The sequence below is a fragment of the Ornithorhynchus anatinus genome, chromosome 4 (assembly GCF_004115215.2).
Source record: "Ornithorhynchus anatinus isolate Pmale09 chromosome 4, mOrnAna1.pri.v4, whole genome shotgun sequence".
NCBI classification, from domain to species: Eukaryota; Metazoa; Chordata; class Mammalia; order Monotremata; family Ornithorhynchidae; genus Ornithorhynchus; species Ornithorhynchus anatinus.
In genome coordinates this window covers 18,606,683-18,613,121 of record NC_041731.1, presented here as the reverse complement: position 1 = coordinate 18,613,121, position 6,439 = coordinate 18,606,683, and the positions used below count along the sequence as shown (strand labels likewise).

At 43.5% G+C, this 6,439-nt stretch overlaps 1 non-coding gene across 1 annotated transcript; it reads left to right on the top strand.

The window, feature by feature from the left end:
- Window positions 1–5,708: 5,708 nt before the first annotated feature.
- Window positions 5,709–5,846, top strand: LOC114811864. Its single transcript, XR_003759560.1, has one exon. It is a non-coding gene; the product is annotated as a small nucleolar RNA SNORA7 (small nucleolar RNA).
- The last annotated feature ends 593 nt before the right edge of the window (window positions 5,847–6,439 follow it).

The following is a 6,439-nucleotide window of genomic DNA, read 5'->3' as shown; positions in this document are numbered from 1 at the left end:
TTTGTTGTGTGACCTTGGGCAAGTCACTCAACTTCTCTGGGCCTCAGTTACTTTAAAAAGGGAAATAAGGCTGTGAGCCTAGTAAGAGATAGGGACTATGTCCAATCTGATAAGCTTATATTAGTAGTAAGTACTCAACAGTAGCAGTAATTACTGTTATAGTAGTAACATAGTAAATGCTCAGTAAATACCACTGAATGATTGACTACATAAATATCTTTTGATGCTGTCATCTATCTGCTCACCCTTGCCAATTATATTCAGAGAAGACAGTTTTGCAGGGCAAGGGGCGGGGGGGGGGGGGGGGAGGGGCTGCTGACCCAGCACTTAGTACAGCAAATAGTAAGCATTTAACAAATATCATAAAGACAAACCCTGTCAACAGGCCCTGCCACAGTCATGGCCACAGGAAAAGTCACCTAGGGGAGGGAAACAAGCAGCTGGACTCTTTATCCTATCAGTTTTTTTAATGAGTGACCACATTACAGCTTCACAGAATCAGCTTGCCCCCTCCAACTTATCTCACTACTCTTCTATTACAATCCAACCCACACACTTTCCTCCTCTGGTGATAACCTTCTCACTTCTCACTGTTCCTCGATCTCATCTATCTCACACGGATCCTCATACAGATCCTCCCTCTGGCCTGGAACACCCTCTTTCCTCAGATCTGACTAGGATGTCTGTATTCTTCTTCTATGGGACCCATCAACTCAATTTCAGAGACCGTCTGTCCTGTGTGCACATTTCAGAGAATGCTATCTGTCACCCCTGGGCTGGACTGAGACTGTGAATCTCATGTCAGTCACGGACTGTTGTCCAACCTGATTGTATCTGCCCCAGCGCTTAGTACAGTGCCTGGTACATAGTAAGCAGCGTGGCTCAGAGAAAGAGCGTAGCTCTGTGGAAAGAGCCCGGGTTTGGGAGTCAGAGGTCATGGGTTCGAATCCCGGCTCTGCCACTTGTCAGCTGTGTGACTGTGGGCAAGTCACTTCACTTCTCTGGGCCTCAGTTACCTCATCTGTAAAATGGGGATTAAGACTGTGAGCCTCTCGTGGGGCAATCTGATTACCCTGTTTCTACCCCAGCGCTTAGAACAGTGTTTGGCACATAGTAAGCGCTTAACAAATGCCAACATTATTAAATACCCTATGAAAATACAGTAAATGTCGAGTAATATGGTTGATGATGATTGCATTGTACTTTCCCAAGTGCTTATTACAGTGCTCTGCACATAGTAAGCACTCAATAAATACCACTGATTGCATGCATACCTTTTGATTCTGCTATCTACCTATCTGCCCCTCCTGGACACTCATAGTCAGAGAAGACACTTTTACACATTGAGTGGCTGATGCAACCTGGCAAGCAATGTTTGTCTTGAGTGCTGTTGCTGATATTCAACACTATGAAATAATTTCAAGATTACAGTAGGAAAAATGGTGAAGATATTCTAGAAATGAAACTTCTGGTAAGCAGCACCTATGAAAGCTGAAAAATATTAGATTTCAAAAGGGCTTAGACCCATCAGAACAAATGTGTACTTAAAACAGGACTGAGGGGAACTTGGCTTCATTATCCCTATGAAATTGTAGCAGAAACAGAATCCCTGGGGTACACAATGTGTGAGAAGTAGCTCACATAGAGGATGGATAGTTTTTAAGGGCAAGAATCCAGTCTCCGGAACTCTCTCAAGTGCTTACCACTATGGGAAGTGTCTGAGGACCTGAAAGGTTGGTGAAAGCAGAACTGGTTGGCAAGGCTTAATGACCCAAAACCTAGGATGCTCTAAAGTGCCCTTTCAGCCGTTTCAAACCCTTCACTCCCTTTTATGTAGCACTGATTCCATTGGGTTTTGTCCTTATGCTGTCTAGAGCAGTTCTAAAAATATCCCAAGGCACTTCCAATATCTTCTTCATTGGCAGAAATCTAAACTCAGTGTTTCATTATACAGTTAGAAGAGGCTGAGTATTTCCAGCAGCACATCTTTCAACACCCCACCAGTGATGCCTGGAATTGTGGGAATAAAAATTAAAAAATTTTTAAAAACTTAAAAAAATATTCATTATACATTATTATTTTATGTATTTTTAAAAGGTCTTTAATATCCCTTTTTCTGGTACCTACCAAGAATCAGAGTGCTCATGTTACTTTAAAATCTTTTTTTAATTGATTCCTTCTATTCTTTATCTCTAATGTTTCTTTTCTGGGGGGGGGGGGGGAGGGTGGGGGGGCATCTCATGGTTCTGCAAACCCTGGTTCTGCAATTCTCCTGTACCTGTCTGGGTGCAAAGATCTTGCCAGGAGGGCGTCGTCTGGATCTAAAGTCACACGGACTTTCAGGAAGCTATTTTCCCCAGATGGTCAGTTTGACAGTTTAACATTACACTGACTAAAACATTCTCAGCAGTGTCAAGGAAAGATATCCCAAGACAGTAATGGCCTGAAGCACAAGACATTTTGTACAGATCGAAAGCATATGCATCTTTGAACTCTTGTGACACTTCTTCCCATTACCTCCCTACTTGTACACCCATGTAGGAATGCCATTTGGATCAGCAACCTTTCCATCTGGAAACTGATTCAAATCCTTCAGAATGTCTTATGTGGGTGCCAGAAGTGCAAAATTACTTGCTCACTGTGCCATGATCTTGTCTATCTCACTGCCTACCCCTTTCCCATATCCTCCCCCTATACTGGAACTCTCTCCCCCGCCCTACAAGCCAAACCACCCCTCTCTCTACACCTTCACAACTTTCTTAAGGTCACATCTCCTCCAAGAGTCCTTCCCTGATTGAGCTCTATTTTTTCCACTTGCTCTCCCTTCTGCATCTTGGATCTGTGACCTTAGGACACTTGATATCCATCCTACCCCTAACCCCAAAACACTTATTTTTGTATCTTTAAATTATGTATTATAAATTTCTGATTTATTTACCTCAATGTCTATCTCCCCCTCTAGCTTCTTATTGGAAGGGAACACTTGCTTAATTCTGTTGTATTGTACTCTTCCAAGCACTTAGTATGGTGTACTGTACATAGTAAGCACTCAATGAATACCACTGACTGATGGTGTGGATTGACTGATGAAAACTGCCCTTTCTAAGGAATTCAATGACCTTCTTCTTGCCCAATCCAATGGCCTCTTTTCCATTTTAATCCTCCTTTGTTCCTCAGCTGTTTTCAACACTGTGAACCACCAGCTTCTCATAGAAATATTATCTAACCTTAACTTCACTGACACTCCCTTCTCCTGGCTCACCTCCCATCTCTCTCTCTCCTTTTCAATCCTTTTCTCAGCCTTTCATTCATTCATTCATTCGTTCATTCATTCATTCATATTTATTGAGCGCTTACTATGTGCAGATCACTGTACTAAGCACTTGGAATGTACAGTTTGGCAACAGATAGAGACAATCCCTGCCCAATGACAGGCTCACAGTCTAATCGAGGGAGACAGACAAAAACAAGACAATGTAATCATGATAAATAGAATCAAGGGAATGTACACCTCATTAACAAAATAAATAGAGTAATAAAAATATACACAAATGAGCACAGTGCTGGGGGGGGGAGGAGCAGAGGTAAAGGGGGGAAGGGGGTTTAGCTGAGGGGAGGTGAAGGAGGAGAGGGAGCAGAAGGCGGAGGGGGAGCAGAGATGGAGCAGAGGGAGCAGAAGGAAAAGGGGAAGCTCAGTCTGGGAAGGCCTCTTGGAGGAGGTGAGCTCTCAGTAGGGTTTTGAAGCAGGGAAGAGAGTTAGTTTGGTGGAGGTGAGGAGGGAGGACATTCCAGGACAGTGGTAGGACTTGGGCCAGAGGTCGACGGTGGGCTAGGCATGAACGGGGGATGGTGAGGAGGTGAGCGGCAGAGGAGCAGAGCGTGCGGGGTGGGCAGTAGAAAGAGAGAAGGAAGGAGAGGTAGGAGGGGGCAAGGTGATGGAGAGCCTTAAAGCCCAGAGTGAGAAGTTTTTGTTTCATGCGGAGGTTGATAGGCAACCATTGGAGGTTTTTAAGAAGGGGAGTGACATGCCCAGAGCGTTTCTGCAGGAAGATGATCCTGACAGTGGAATGAAGAATAGACTGGAGTGGGGAGAGACAGGAAGAAGGGAGATCAGAGAGAAGGCTGACACAATAATCCAGCTGGTATATTATGAGAGTTTGTATGAGAGTTGTATGAGGTTAGCCATTTGGATGGAGAGGAAAGGGCGGATCTTGGTGATGTTGTAAAGCTGAGACTGGCAGGCACTGGTGATGGATTGGATGTGTGGGGTGAATGAGAGAACTGAGTCAAAGATGACACCAAGGTTGCAGGCTTGGGAGACAGGAAGGATGCTCGTACCATCCACAGTGACAGGGAAGTCAGGAAGAGGACAGGGCTTGAGAGGGAAGATAAGGAGCTCAGTTTTGGACATGTTAAGTTTTGGCTTCTCCTCTACCTCCTACCCTCTAACCATATAAGTCCCTCAAGGCTCAGTTCTATATCCCCTTATTAATAATGACAATAATGATAATACTTGTGGTATTTGTTTACAGTGTAAACACTGTTCTTAATGCTGGGGGTGATACAAGTTAATTAGGTCAGACTCAGTCCCTGTCACACAGATGGTTTACAATTTAAGTAGGAAGGTGGACAGATGTTCATTCCCCATTTTATAGATGAGGTAATGAGGCAAAGAGAAGTTAAGTAACTTGCCCTAAGTCACACAGCTGGCGTAATGGATAGAGCATGGGCCTTAGCATCAGAAGGTAATTGGTTCTAATCCCGGCTCCTCCACTTGTCTGCTATGTGACCTTGGGCAAGTCACTTTGCTTATCTGGGCCACAGTTACCTCATCTGTAAAATGGGGATTGAGACTGTGACCTCTATTTGAGACAGGGACTGTGTCCCATACTATTACCTTGTATCAACCCCAGCACTTAGAACAGTGCTTGGAATATAGTAAGTGCTTAACAATTACCATAATTATTATTGTTATTCCATCGATTCAACTACCATCTTTACATGGATGATTCCCAAACCTACCTCTCCAGCCTTGACCTTTGTCCTTCTCTGCAGTCTCGTATTTTCCTCCTGACTTCAGAACATTCTCTACTTGGATGTCCCACCAGCACCTTAAACCTAATTCCAGAACAGAACTCATCTTTCCAACCAAACCATATCCTCCTCCAGACTTTGCCATAACTGTCGACGATATCACTATCCTCGCTTTCTCAGAAACTCACAACTTTGGCAATATAGAGAAACAGCATGGCCTGGGAATAGAGCGTAGGCCTGGGGGTCAAAGGACCTAAGTTTTAATCCCTGTTCCACCACTTGTCCACTGTGTGATTTTGGACAACTCACTTCACTTCTCTGTGTCTCGGTTCCCTCATTTGGAAAATGGAGATTAGGACTGTGAGCTCCATGTGGGACAGGGACTATGTCTAACCCGATTTGTTTGAATCCACCCCAGTGCTTATTACAGTGCCTGACACATAGTAATCACTTAACAAATATCAATCACTATTAGTATTAATAAGTACAATAATTATCATTAATAATCATCAATATCATTAATAATATCATTACATCATTGACTCATCCTTTTCATTCAACCTGCATATTCCATTTGTCACCAAATCCTTTTTGTTGTACTTTCACAACATCTCTAGAATCTGTTCCTTCCTCTCCATCTAAATAATAATAATAATTGTAGTATTTTTTAAGCTCCCCTCTCAGGATCTCACCTTGAGAGTTTCCAGTACTCTTCCAGTCTTGGCTTCGGGAGGGAGAATTAAGCAGAGGCATACTCATTCCATTCCTAGCTTGGGAAGTGGCTAGTGAGTGGAAAGCAAACTGCTACAAGTCAAAATTCACCTGTGCTGAGCAGCAGCTGCATAGGAAAGAGTCAAGAGTGGAGATTCAAATTTACTACATGGAAGAAGACAATGGTAAACCACTTCCATATTTTTACCAAGAAAACTCTATAGATCCACTACCAGAATGATTGCAGATGGAGGTGGGGCATTCTGGGAGAGATGTGTCCATGGAGTTTCTAGGTTGGAGGTGACAGCATTAAGATAAGACAGTTTGTTAAGCACTTACATTATGTCAGGCATTGTACTAAGCACTGGGGTGGATAAAAGCAAATTGGGTTGGACACAGTCCCTGTCCTGCATAGAGCTCACAGTCTTCATCCTCATTTTACAGATCCTGTAACTGAGGCACATAGAAGTTAAGTGATTTGCCCAAGATCATGCAGCAGATAAGTGGCAAAGTTGGGACTAGAACCCTGGACTTTCTGACTCCCAGAACCTGTGCTCTATCCACTAGGCCATGATGCTTTTCATGGCTACCTCTTTGATCCAAGCTCTTATCCTTATGTTCTATTACTTTACCGGTCATTTATTTTCATGTGTCTTCCCCTGTAGGCTGTAAAACCTTGGTGGCAGAAATCACA